Below are 14,990 nucleotides of genomic sequence, written 5' to 3'. Positions count from 1 at the left end.
TTTAAAATCACCTAAGTTTAGGGGCTGGTTGCCTGGGAAATCAACCAAGAATTGAGGGTTGGATTTTAGCCCCACCCCCTGAGGTTAAATCAATCACCAATGGTTAATGATTTAATCAATCATGCCTATGTAATGAAGTCTCCATTTAAAAAAGTGGCGGGGGGTGGGATCGGGTGGCGGGAAAGCATTCAGAGAGCTTCCAGGCTGGGGAACCAGAATACTTTCCTGTGCTGCCAGGCTTGGCCCCAAGCTCCACAAGGACAGAAGCTCCTTTGTTCAGAACCTCGCCCTATGTGTCTCTTTATCAGGCTATTGATTTGTGTCCTTTAATATTATTTTTTAATATACTCATAACCTGGGGAGTAAACGGGTTTCCTGAATTTTGTGAGCTACCCTAGCAAATCAGTTGAGCCCAATAAGGGTGTTATGGGGACTTCTGATTTATAACCAGTTTGTCAGAAGCACAGGTAACAACCTGGACTTGTGATTGGCATCTGAAGTGGAAGGCAGTTTCTTGGGACTGAACCCTTAACCTGTGGAATCTGATGCTATCTCAGGGCAGATGGAGTCAGAATTGAGCTGACTCCTAGGACATTCAGGTGCTATCTGGACACTCATTTGTTGGTGTGGGAACCCTCCATCTCCCCCCAACACTCTCAAGGTGGAATTGGGTACAGAACCTAAACAGTCAGTCATTGTGAGTTGTATATTTTGGGGTTCTGAATTTCATTTTATCCCTTTATTTTTTTAATGTTTTTATTTATTTTGAGACAGAGAGAGACAGAGCATGAGCAGGGGAGGGGCAGAGAGAGAGGGAGACACAGAATCCGAAGCAGGCTCCAGGCTCTGAGCTGTCAGCACAGAGCCTGACGCGGGGCTCGAACTCACTGACTGTGAGAGATCATGACCTGAGCTGGAGTCTGACATTTAACCCACTGAGCTACCCAGGAGCCCCTCCTTTTATTCCTTTAAATAGTAATGAACTTTATCCAGGTATGAGGTTAAGGTATTGGTGTCAGTTTGATCATTTCAAGGCTTCTTCTTAAGGTTTGTTAGAGAGGGTCCAGTTTAGCCTTTAGTCTTAGGCTTATTTAATTCCATGCCAAAGGTGATATCCTCTCAGGACATTAAATGTAACCCTGTGTATTAAGAGATCATTCCATCTGTCTGGTGGGATTGCAAAAGATTCCCAGTCTTATGTGAACTTGAGAATTATTTGTCTTACTGCTTTCTATGGTTCTTTCCATGACCTTGTAGAGTTACTCCCCATATGTGCCAAAGATTGGAGGGAACTTCCTACCTATGCACATCTTTGGACTTCTCTTTGCAGTTCCTCCTTCTCTGCAGATGTGTTTCACCCATTCCAGAGTTTTTATTTTGCCTTTCAATTCCGATCTCAATCTCTTTAACTTAAGAGGGTCACTGGGTTGCAACCAGGTATTCTCTCCTTATGTTGCACCCTCAAAGCTTAATCTAGGCAATACTTTGGGTGCTGTTTGAGCTTACCCCATTTGTTTCCCTTCTTTCAGAAACCACATTTCCGAACTGCATGTAGTTCAAGGCCTGACAACCATTGTTTCGCATGTTCTCCCCTAGTTTTCTCGTTGTTTAAGGTATGAGGATGTGAGGATATATCTGGTCCCCGTTAGTTACTGATGTCTGAAATTATTCTTGCTCTTGATAACTTAAAAATACCATTTTTTAGATGTTTATTTATTTTTGAGAGAGAGAGAGGCAGAGACAGAGACAGAGTGTGAGTGGGGGAGGGGCAGAGAGAGAGGGAGACATACAGAATCTGAAGCAGGCTCCAGGCTCTGAGCTGTCAACACAGAGCCTGATGAGGGGTTCAAACTCACAAACAGTGAGATCATGACCTGAGCTGAAGTCTAGTGCTTAACCAACTGAGCCACCCAGGTGCCCCTCTTGATAACTTTTTAAATGAATTGAAGGTCACAAAAGATGGTCATTTAATGTGCAAATCACATAAATTTGAGGGGGATATCTAAGAAATTTAACAACAGAAGAAGTATTCAAGGATATCCTATTACAATAGAAATGGGAAATCAAAATTTTACTGGTTAATAGCAACTCCAGCATTTAGGTTAATTAAATCAATTATTTCGTGCAAATAGAAGAGGAAGTGAGACACAGAACTCTGGTTTCATAGTAGTTTATGTAAAACTATCCCAGAGCTTTTAATAATTTCAGAAACGTTCTGTGCAGGGTGATTTATCAAGATTATTTTTTAATGTGTTGTTCAAAAAAAGACCTTCATAGATATGTGTCCAGATCAAGGGAATTGTGATCATCACTATGTAATTTTATATTGTCCAACCCAATTTTATAAATATGCCCTATCACTCCCAAGTGGGCCATTGATACTAAATGTTTCTGCATGAAGAAAATCATGGTCTACGATAATAGGCTAATGTATTTTTCCAACTACCACAGAATGATCCAGAAAACAAAGTTTTACCACTTCACACCATCTATTCTCCATGTCCCCCTCTGCAACAGTAGTCTGTGCCTGTATGTGATTTATATGTCCTATATACCACTTTCTCTTCCTGTTGGGGAACATGGCTCTTCGCCTTGCATGTAATAACCTCCTTAGTGGAGAGGGGCTGAAACTCTCTTCTCAGTTAAAAATTCCAGCACAGAAAACTGGTTGTCTTGGTTTGGGTTCCAATGCTCCTTTGTGTCAATCAATAATCCATAGTGATTAGAGGGTCAGGCTCTCTCTGGTATTCTGTGTGTGTGTGTGTGCGTGTGCGTGTGTGTGTGTGTGTGTGTGTTGTATGTGTGCTCACCGTTATACACACATATGGAATCCCTCCTCCATCTATTTAATATGTTTAATTTTAATCCTTAAGATAATTCTATGAGGTAGATGCCAGTATTTCCATTTTACAAGGAAATTGACACATAGAGATGTTAAAACATACTATGGAGTTCACACAGCTAAAATGTTGGTGCCAGATTTTAAATTGTGTTTGTCAAAGCTTTGCTCTTTTCCTTAAACAACACCTCTTCTCTTATCATTTCCTGTCCTAAAAATTTTAGTGCTGCCTCACTCGCATATCAGTATGTTAAAATGCCTCTAGTTTTTCTCAAGAAAACATCATTTTCTGAACCCAGCCTAAACACGTATTTGTCTCTAAAATCGAAATAAATGGATCTTCCCTCTCAAATCCTGGCTTTCATTATGACACTTTACACGTTAGCTCTTTTTAGCTCCACACCACTAGTTCTCTGCTTTTCTTGAGGCGTTTTAATGTCTAATTTTCAACAGTTTCCCTCCAAATGGAAATCACTATTGGTATGGTAAGCATTTGGAGCTTTATTATTGATTTATGCCTTGGGTGAAGAGGTTAATTAAATGTGAATTTTAAGCCGACAACATGATTAGGAGAGTGAAGCAAGCGGAATTCATGAATACTTCCAGAGCCATTAAAACTATTTAAAATGAACAATGACTGAAGGTGGTGGAAAGGAGGTAGGGTGGGGAGATGGACCAGCCCTCTGTTATTTGTGCCTGGATTAATGAAATTCTGAAGAACAACGGACTCTTTCCAAGGCATTTTATTTTGCATTTATATTGACATTAGCATGGAATAGAACACATCCCTAATAAATCTATTGTCTTCCCTATTGTCTCTGTTTCTTCTGTTTCAGATTGTGACATAGAGCTCTGAGCTGACCAAATCAACAGACCAGAGTGGAAAAAGGGGGGATGCATAGGTTATAAATCCTTAATTAAAGAGTCCTTAGGATGACTTTGTAAAGCTTGAGAAGGATACACACACTCAACATTTCATTCTCCTTGCTTTTCAGGAAGACCTTTTGGAGGTCATGGTTTGAAAAACTGAATCATGGGGGGATCTTATCCCAAAAACTTGCAGAAAAATCATTACACAGAAATCAATGATCTGAGATAATGAGTAATCTGGGTTTGGTTTCAACCGAGATTATAATTCCCCAAAATTCAAACAATTGTGAATTTTATAACACCATTTATATCTAAAACCTCCCTCCTTTAAACCCCAGGCATGCAGTGGACTATCAGTTTTGGTGAATGATAAATCGTTCTACAACTCTAGGGGATTTCAAAAAATAAATAACAACGATTACATAAACATAACCATTGCCATAAAGAATGCAGGCAAACTGTTCAAATTAAGCGGGGTAGTTATTCAAGAAAATGGAAAATTTCAAAGGACGCTATGCTTAGAAATTAAATACTTCTATGACTATAGAAAAGACATCTATTTTAGAAACAAAGCAAATGATTTTTGACACTTCGTGCTGTAGCAAAAATAGATCCTCACCACCATAAATGTAACAATGTTTATTGCATTTTAGTTTGCAACGGGCAGGGCCCTGTTCACAAATAGCTCGGTAACTATGATGCAATATGCAGAAACGATGCAACGTGGCTAAAAGGTGCAGTAACACTTCAGAATCAATCTTAGAACACTAAAGAAATGCTATTGTCGTCGGGATTCCATCCAAGCAAATATCTATTGTACCAAGATAACAGAAAATAGATGGACATGTATACCAAGTTGGAATCAAAGACTCAGCAAAATGGATGTTAAAAATCAGCCTAGGAATCTGATATTTCAGTTGCAAGGATGAAAAGCCCTGACAAACACTAAACTCAGAGCTAGATAAGGCCGAGGAAGAGAAGGTTGAAACATTTTCCTGCTAGAGACCATGAGGCCATAGACTAAAGCATGGAGAAAGGTCCGGTGTTCCACATGTGCAGCTCAGAGACAACAGAGGGGCTCTGAATGATGAGGTACTGACTTGTTGCCTTAAGAGCTGCAGCAGATCAAGGTCTAGGGCAATAATGGACATCCAGGTCAAGGCTGCCTGCCTCAGAGTGGTGTAGGACTCACGGAATCCCAGTGGATCTACTGTTGGGAGAGGCTAACCGGTGACATCTAATGTTTCTCAGGGTCACCAGAACAATAGAAATACCTCAGTCTCCCTTTCAAATTTTCCCCTCCACTCCAGGAGACCCCACTGTGCCCCGAGTGAGGGTCACACAGATGCTTCTGGTACGGTCCTCATCACTGCTTCTGCAACACACTTTACTTGGCTCCACGTGGCCAGTCTTGCTTTCACACATGGGCCATGATCTGCATGTGCTAAGGTCTGAGACAACAGGCATAACTTCAGGGCAGGGTTTCTGAGTCTTGGCTATGATGACATTTGGGGCCAGCGAATTCTTTGCTTTGAGGGGCTCCCCTGTGTATTCCAGTATGTTTAGCATCATCACTAGATCTAATAGCACCCCCAATTATACAATACTAACATCTTCACACATTACCAAATGCCCCCTGGAGGCGTGAGAATGGCTTGAGCTGGCTGAGAACCACTGCTTTAAAGGTTTATACCTTTAATGTACTGGTCTTGGGAGTCCAAGTTTTGGCCTAGCTAAGTTAGTTTGTATACTTACAAGAGAGTAAAGGCATTTAAAGATTAAAGAAGATTCTAATGCAGAAAAAAGTTTCAACTGTCTACTGGATATAGCTACTCTCAGGACTCAAAAGCCCATCCCTTTGAGTCTGTAACAGGGGTCTCATTAGGTAGCTACAGAGAAACCTTGTTGCCAAACTAGAGGGGTGTTTTCTTGCAGAGCTCACTGCTTTCCAGAAGCATGCTTTAGCTTCTCTGTATTTCTAGCAGATTAGTCTCAATGGAGTCAGAGTTAGAGAAAATAAGATTTTCTCCTTCTCTTCTATGTCGTTCATGTTTTTTTTTTTCCAGACTCTGATTCATTTTAAGAACATTTACAGTCTGAATATCCACTTTCTTCTGGGGAAACCCTGTTCTATACCCAAGTGTGTGGCCTTGCTGTATGTCCTTAACAGAAAGTTGCTTCAGAATATAATAGCATGACAGACACAAAGCTGCACATGGGTAGTTTTTAAATATCTCCTTCTTCTGAATTATACAAACAAGTGCTAACTCTCCACTTGTAACATTTATCAACATTTTCCCCTGTGGAAGAATCAAACTACATGGTGATAAAGAGTAATATGGGACCAAAGTATGGAACTTACAGGAGAGAGATTTTGGGTCCCTAGAAGGAAAGAGATTGTTAAGTGAATTTTAAGCCGACAACATGATTAGGAGAGTGAAGCAAGCAGAATTCATGAACACTTCCAGAGCCATTAAAACTATTTAAAATGAACAAGATGCAGTGAAAGGCAGTAACTTCCACATCCCTTTGCATCCTTCAACCAGAAGCTGGAAGGTATTGTGAAGGAAAACACATTGGATAGGTGGTTGGTCAAGATGATCCTTTGGTTATATGATTCTTTTCTTAAGAAAATGGCCCACTTTTTTTGATTCACCTGAATAGCAGTTGCTACTTGAACAATGTTTAGATCTACTAACCAGAATTAAGAGACCCAATTCTTTGCCTTATTCTGGTGTGTGTGTGTGTGTGTGTGTGTGTGTGTGTGTGTGCATGCATGTGTGAATGAATTCATATCATAAGGGGTAATCAACCAGGTGGAAATCATGACTAATTTTTTAAATTTTTTATTAAAATAATTACAGCAATAGTGTAAAAAATTGTCAAATTACGGAGAAGCCATGGCTCTACAAAATAAGTTTTAATGTGGAGCTTAGCAAAGTGCCTCTCATTGTCTCTCCTCTGCCAGAGGAATTCCTCTCCTCCTCACCAGTTAGACCTATAAGAGTAGCATCACCTCCTTCTGCCAACAGGCTGCCCAGAGAAAGGAGAGGTGAGAGAGAGCCTAGCCTGCTTAGTGTCCACACCTGTGGCCTCTACATCCACAAGAAGACTGTGAGGATGAAAGATTCGGGGAAAGGAGAGGAGGAAGAAGGGGGGAGCATGCTGTTAGGAGCTTAATGATGAAGGAGGGATGGATATGGAAATGTAAGGAAAGACTCAGAGAAGGGCTTCAATTCATATCTGGTTTAGCTCTTGCCTGAGTTCCTGGCCTGAGAGATAGAACACTGTGTTATTTTTCCAACTATTCCTCTCACCCCACCACAGGTTACCTTTTCTTCATTTCTGGGCCCAGCAATGAACTTGGCTTTCTTGAGCCATATCTGCAAATCTTTACAACAATGCCCTATGGAAATCAGCAGTAAGATGTTTTTTTCTCTTGGCCATGGGCAGAATGTATGCTGGCAGCTCAACAACATTGAGAGCAGTGACTGAACCATTTCCATCCTATAATATGCTATCGATATTTGTTTTCTGGTGACTAGAGGGGAAAAAACATGTGGGTTTTTTTGGTTTTGTTTTCTTTGTTTTTTGGCTTTGTTGATTTCTCAGCCTCAAGAATATTTATTTATCTATTGAAAGGGTAGATTCAGAAAGAGCAAGTCTCCTGGAATACCTGCTTGGAAGATAACTGGAAAGAAGCACACATAGAAACTTCACACAGCAGACTAATAATCAGCATTTTTAAAGCCTTAAGAGGGAAAATGCAGAAGCAAAATTGCTTTTTGTGTCCTTCTTTTTATCTACACTATACCTAGGAATGCTTTTCATTTTGCCCCTGATTTACAGTGTAAAACAAAGAGAAAATCTCATGGTTCTACATAGCTTATGGTAGTCCAGTTCAACAGTTCAGGCCCAGAACTCCATTTCCATTCCTGAATTATTGAATTATTTGCAATGGATTTCTGCATCAACCAGTAACCACATAATCACTAAATGTCCCTATTTTCTTGGCCACAAGCATACATACATTTGTGGAATTGGGTTAACTAAAGCAAAGGGAAATGTTTAGTAAATGATTGCTCAAAGGGCACAGTGGATAATCCAAAGGCAATACTAAAGGTCTCTGAACTAAAGAAAATTTTCCCTCTTAGGCTCATCACAAAGTAAGGAAAACCCTGACAGAAGATTTTACTTAATGGCGACAATAAAATCTCATTACTTTAGCCTGCAATGACCGGAAGATGTTGCTGTTTCAGAGTGAGGACCGGACTACGTGTCATGTCTAACATACTGACAAAACCATGGTTCTTTCCCAGGACCATCTAGGAAGCCACCGGCTCATTCATTCAAAATGTGTTATTGGATAGCCACACGTTTTGTACTCCTTTTTTAAAAACTGTCATCAGAGCTTCCGACAGGATAGTTTAGAAAATTCTCAATTATGATAGCTCTGGATGATTTTGCTCATCCTGTGTCATCATGATCAGTTAATGTGGAGTTTATTTTTCTGTTTGTATAACACACACACACACACACACACACACACACACACACAAATGTCTATTCATTGTTGGAGTGAAAGAAAAGATCAGCTTTCCTTGACTTCTTCCATTTGTACGTTGGTATCCATTCTTCCAGATACAGGTAAGAGATTCATTCTGCACATTATCGGAATATGTTTTCAAGGGAATAAATTTAAAGTAAATTAAAGCCGAAATTCTTCAGGTGGCCACATTTAATTACAGAGTAGCTGTCGATTCTCTTACACACAATTTGTAGAAAATTGTCACTCACGGGTCTTGTGCATAAGTCTACTGTCTTGTATTGAGGTAGATGTGTAAATACCCCATTCACCCAACTGCATTTCAAATTACCAGAGAGCAGGACTTGCCTTATGGAGTTTTGGTCTATTTTTATTTTCTCCCAGCTTAGTGATGGGGACTTAGAAGTTGCTCAATAAAGGTCATAAATATAGCTGCATACCAGCTATAAATTCCAAAGAGGAATTCTAAAAATACTTTTAAGATTTTTTAGGATGGGTGACATGAATAGAATAAGCTGCAGACTTTCCAAAGCTACTTCTGTAAAACATTTGTATGTGTTATCTGTGCACAGACAATGAACCATATGATTTTGCTTACCTGCTAATAAATAAGCAAGCCTAGGTTTTAGCCACATCTCCTGTGATGTATTTCCATAACAGAAACTGTTAAAAAGGAGACAGCGAGCCCTCTATGCAGTCACTGGTGCTAAACCCAACCTCAGCAAATCAAGGCTTCATGCCTAACCTAAGCGTGGTTTTCAACTCCCCAGGACGGGAACCTTTAACCAGTCAACCTGGAATCACCTGGTCAGCACCAGAGAGCTCATCTGCTCCACAGACCCTCCTGTGCCCTTTAGGAGGGCCGCTGTGCCTGAAACAATGCATTCTTGGCCATCGACTTCCTTTCTCTGCTCCTCTCCACCTTTAAAACCTCCTCCTCTGCAGCTCAGGAGAGCTTCTTCTACTTGGATGGGATGCTGCTCGATTCATGAATGATTCAATAAAGCCAATTAGATCTTTCAAATGAGCTCCGTTGGATTTTTGTTATTTAACAAAACAAATGTGTTCTCTGGCACATGTAATCGTCTCCGTGGGACTCAGCGGCTCACAACTGAATTTCCACGTGAGTTCTCTTTCTCACTAGTTGTATAAACTTGGAGCATTTTATGGAACCTTCCCAAACCTCAGTCTTCTCATCTGTAAAAAAGGAGATATTAACTACGTTTTAGAATTGAATTAAATTTAAACGTAATTACATTAAGTTAGATGAAGTTCAATTAAAAGAGGTAACATATGTAAATTACCGAACATAGGTCTCAACATTTAGTAGTAACCCCATGAATACTAGCTCCTTCCCTTCAGATCAAAACGCATTTTGAAAGACCTGCCATTGTATTCCTACAAAAACTGAAAGCTATCAGGACAGATTCCTCTGTTCATTATAGCAGAGCCAGTCATTCCTCTTACTGAAAACACCCTTCCATCAAAGTTACTGTATGCAGCTGAAAGTTATAAAACCGTGTGTGCTTGAAAGACATCCGTAATTTTGGCTTACTTTTTGTATGTGTTTTATTTTGGCCTCATATTCTCTGTGTCATTTCAGGTGATTTGCTCCTGCCATATTTTGCGGAGTACTTCATCTCCTACCAATGACTCCGAATCGACGAGGTTTTCTGAAATTAGAATGGAAACTCTCTGAGGTCTTCTGTTTGCTTGGTCAGAATCGTATTCTTGAGTTACTGTGTGAATCCGGGCAGGATAATAATTCTGGCAGGGGTTGCCAGTTCTGACAGAATGCTGAGCTGAGCTCTGCAGTTTAAAACGTGTTATCCCGAGTTGTCAAGGTTGTTAGATTTAATGTGTTTGACTTTGGGAAGGATTTGGACAGAATTTGATAGACAACGCCTAACCCAGACCTGGAACTCAATTCACCTCCGAAATGAGAAAGGTCCCGTTTCCTTTCTCGTCCCTCCCCATCCCTTCTTCCTCAACCTCATTTCTTCACGTGGTCCAAGGACCAATCGCCCAGGAGACAGATGGTGCATTGAGAATGTGCGCAAGGCGAGCTGACTCAGGAGAAATAACCCCCTTCGCTGGTGGAGGCGCGGCCTCCATTCCATTTCAAGCTGGACTTGAAATCAATATGTCATTATAAACAAATATGGTGCAGGGAGAGACAGGAAGTGGATACCCACCCAGGATAAAGTAATTTGGAAACATTAGTTACTTTGATATGTGCTGCACACCAAGGAGACATGAACATTTCACAGTGGATTTCTCTGCCTCAATCAATGTCCTTTCTTTTTCTCACTCGAAGTGGTTTTATAGACAAGCAAGGTTACTTGCTTGGAGAAAGTTCAAATTCCAGTATCAATTTCTGACTGCCTGTCCAGCTCCCAAGCTCTAATTGTTTACTTTGAACTACAACCTCCCTCATTGGCCTTGGAGAGAAAACCCCTGATAAATTTTAAAAAAGGCAGGCGGGGAGGGAAATGTGTGCTTCAATGCACGCTACAGGTAATGGTGTTTGGCACGCAACTGGTGTTCGTTAGCAGAACTGTCCTGACAGTGAGCCCTTTGATAATGTTTCCACTCCTATCACCCCCTCAAACATGCGATAGGCTAGGATGACAAGAAGGCAGTGATATATAGCCTTGAGAAAGGGGCCCGAGCAGGATTTACAAAATTCTCCTCTGCTTGTCTGTACCATTCAGTCTTCCATAGTTCTTCCTCAAAATACTTTTCTACTTCTTCTAAAGCTAGTTAGAATCATCCCATCCCAATTCTTCAACTTCTGAACTTCCTCTGGGGACATAGCTCTGCAGCTCCCTGTTCACCTGTAGAAAAGTCCTTTCCTGCTCCCCGAGATTTCCCCACTCCTCTATTTCCAAGCGTGCCCCCAGTTTAACAAGCTGTATCTTTTAAAACCTGATGGCCATTCTGACCCTCTTCATATAAGGGAAGTATTTTGCTTTCTTTTCTAAGAATAAGGATATAGTTGGGCTGATCCAGCTTCATTCTCTGGCTTGACTGGGGACTGAAGTTTAGACTTCGGAACTTGAATGGAGTCCAGCTAACTGGTCAATGTGGGGATTGAATATGTAACCCCAACCTCATTAACATCATGTTCCAACAAATTGATTGACCTGGTCATAATCCAGGCTGGCTCCATCCTGCATTCGACTCCCAGCCTCACTTCTAATATATTTTTAAGGGCTTGGTGAATGAATATATTTAGGTCTCTTATGGAAAAATATTTTAAGAATAAATGCAGCTAATTATAGAACCTGCTTTTAAAAGATTTGCATTACAAATGCCTGTTGAGACACTGCTAACCTAGGGTTGTTAATTCTCTGGTCTCCATATAGAAACAAACATTTAAAACATAAATCTGTGTAGTAAAGATTAGCTTGGCCCCAAACAGACTTTCCAATCCTTTATCCTTGTTAGTTCGTACAGTTGCTTGCTGTATCAATTTAGTTAAGTAGGAAGAGGCGGTTTGGCTATCCAGATGGCTCTAATACTAAACGCAAAATTTAAGACACGCTATTCTATTTTGTTTATCTCATTTAGCCAATTTAGAAGTCCACATGTTTTAAAGAAATGGATGGCTTTGCAAATCTCCAAAGATTGGTTTTTAATTCCAGTTTACTCTTGCATCTCTATTTTCACCTCTGCTTTCATCCATTCCATATTCTGTGAGTAATTACAATGTGGATGACACTAGGCTGTGAACTGGGTGGATAACCCCATGGAATGGATTGTTTTACTCATTATATAAACAAAAAGATTTTAGACAGACCCCAAGAGGAGGGAAAGGAGAGAAAACTATGTGAATAAGCCAGAGAGCAGAAGACCCTGGCAGGAATTGGGCTGATTGGTTTGGCGGGGGGAAAGTATATAAAGAAGTAATAGGAGACGGGTGCCTGGGTGGCTCAGTTGGTTAAGCGTCCGACTTCGGCTCAGGTCATGATCTCACGGTCGTGAGTTGGAGCCCCGCATCGGGCTCTGTGCTGACAGCTCAGGGCCTGGAGCCTGCTTCGGATTCTGTGTCTCCCTCTCACTCTGAGCCTCCCCCGTTCATGCTCTGTCTCTCTCTGTCTCAAAAATAAATAAACGTTAAAAAAAAATTAAAAAACAAAAGCAGTAATAGAAAAAATGTCAGATAAGTAATAGATTAATGAGTCTTAAAAATCAGGCTGAGTTTTGGGGGGAAGGTAATAGAGAACAATTTAAAAGAGCTTGTGAAATTATTTCTTTTATTTGATTTTTAGCAAGAAAAGAATCTATATGGAGATTAAGAAACATTAAGACACTGTTAGCCTCAAAAAGAATTTTAATCAATTGAGGTGAAAATAAAGAGGTTCTGAATGAGGTAATACAGTGGAAGCAAAAAGGAAGGAGCAAATTAAGACATGGTGTAATTGAAATAGTGAGGACAGCATAGCTCAGCTTTCACAGGGATGAAGGTCAGGAGGTAAGCTCCATATTGTTTATAGAGTAGAACAAAGGAAAAAAAAAAACAGAAAAAAGGGGAGGAAAATTAGATTCAATGCTCTCTCATTCACATAATCCTCCAATAGAGGTTACATGGTCTGTTCTTAGATCATTCAAATGTATTAAATTGCGTTCAAGTGAAAGACCATTGACTCTGAAGCCTGATTGCTTCAATATGAAATCTGACCATCCATTGGAGCAAAGGATGTCCACCTGGTCCCCATGGTGAGCTTTAATAAAGGTCAATCAAAGGCACTCTTGTGCTTTCAGCTTCATTGCAATGCTCAGTTTATGGCTTACAGGCTTTACAGAGCTGGGTATTATAAATCATATTTATCCAAGAACTCTATGCACAAAACCTGTACTAGATGCTAGTCTCTGCCTTCCAAAAGCTCACGGACCAATGGGGAAAGAAGCCATCTTCGCTTCACTTTATTTCACTTCCTCACTGCCCACCTAGTCTGTAATCCTCTGAACACACGTTTCTCCCCGCTATTCAGCTGAAACGCCTATTTCAAGTTATGTCAATATAGTCACCACATTGAACAGCTTCTACTCGATTCTCATTTCCTTCCCTCTGTCTGTGATATTTGCAATTACTGATCACTTTCCTGGCCTCAGATCTACTTTTTCCCTCCCTCACCACTGCTCCCCTGCACTTTCAGGGCAAGAAGACACAAAACAAACACATACACATGCTGTTTTCTTTTGCTCTCCCATTGATCTCTGGGACATTTTTCTCTACTAATTTTTCTTATAACTCTCCTTTCCTTTCCTGTTCTTTCTCTGGCCTTCCTCCTCTCTTTAATTCCTATAATGTAGGTTTCTGCCAAGGTTTTACTCTGAGCCCTTTTGCCTCCTATTTAAATGCTCATTTCTTTGTTGACATCATCTACCCTCGCCGATGAATGTCTTTTTTCCTCTCAGCTTTACTGAGATAGAATTGACATGCAACATTGTGTACGTTTAAGGTGTACAAGGTAATGATCTGATCCTCGAATATATTGCAAAAACGATTACCACAACAAGGTTAGTTAACACATCCCTCACCTCACATAATTGCCACTTTTTGGTGGTTGTTTTTGGTGGTGAGAACATTTCAGATCCAATATGTCAGCAACTTTCAAGTACACAATACACAAGTACACAATACAATACTGTTAACCATAGTCATAGGAGACAACTGCTAAGCATCTTACAGAAACAGAAGAGCAGTGGGGCTCTTGGTTAATAATAAGCACTTTGTGAAAGACTGAGAACACCAGATGGAAGATGGATCAGATAGGCAGGACCAGACCCTGTGAGAATGTCTAGGTCAGAAGAAAACCTTTGACTGTAGCCCGCAGGCAAAAGAGAACAATTAAAACATTATCAGCAGAGTGATGGCAGCATTTCATATTTTTGTTTGTTTGTTTTAGAAGGACCACACTGTAGCATAGTGGGGAATATTCAAAGAAAGAAGGAAAAATAGTTTCAACCAGTATTCGACCCCCATTAGTGGGCACTGCGTTGAGAAGGATTTGGAGGCTATATTCAGGCTAAGCTGGGGAGAGGCCATAATTATGTACTCGGGTGTGATTGTTATTCCAGATACAGCTTCCAAAGACATGGCTCCTGTCACTGCATCACTTCCAAAAAACTATATCTGACTTCACCACTCAGTATGGAGGAAATGCAAGGTGCATTGTGGATTTAATATAAATATAAGTCAGGGGAAGATTCAGCTTCCAAAAGAAATGTTTTTCTCCACTGTTAAAAATGACTGTGGTTGTCAAGGGCACAGTATGGAGAAATGCAGATGATGTGGCATATATCTGCCATCAAATTGATGACAGGTGAAGCAAAACCGGGAGAACGATGGGGGAGGCACTTAGGAGACTGTTGCTGCAATCCAAAAAAGCAATGATGAAGTTTTAAATTAAGTTAACTTCAGTGGTACAAGAGAGAAGAGGAAGGGTTTGGGGTGATATCAGGGATGCTGCTGAAGTCACCGACAGAACCATGGGATCACAATCATTTAATTGGCAGGTGAAAGAAGAAGGGCTCATTAAAAAAACGGAGAGTGAAGGGCTTACCTACATGCCTGAGAAAAACTCAGAAATAGTGGGTGTCACCAAAGGCCGATTCCAACTCAGGAAGAATGAAAAATGCTGCAAAGTGTGAGGCATGATAGGACTGAATGATGTCCAGTGAATGTAGCTGTTAGGATAACTGACCCTGAAAGGACGATTTCGGCAT

Source organism: Felis catus, chromosome B1, assembly GCF_018350175.1.
Source record: "Felis catus isolate Fca126 chromosome B1, F.catus_Fca126_mat1.0, whole genome shotgun sequence".
In the NCBI taxonomy this organism is placed as follows: Eukaryota; Metazoa; Chordata; class Mammalia; order Carnivora; family Felidae; genus Felis; species Felis catus.
This window is presented reverse-complemented; position numbering follows the sequence as displayed.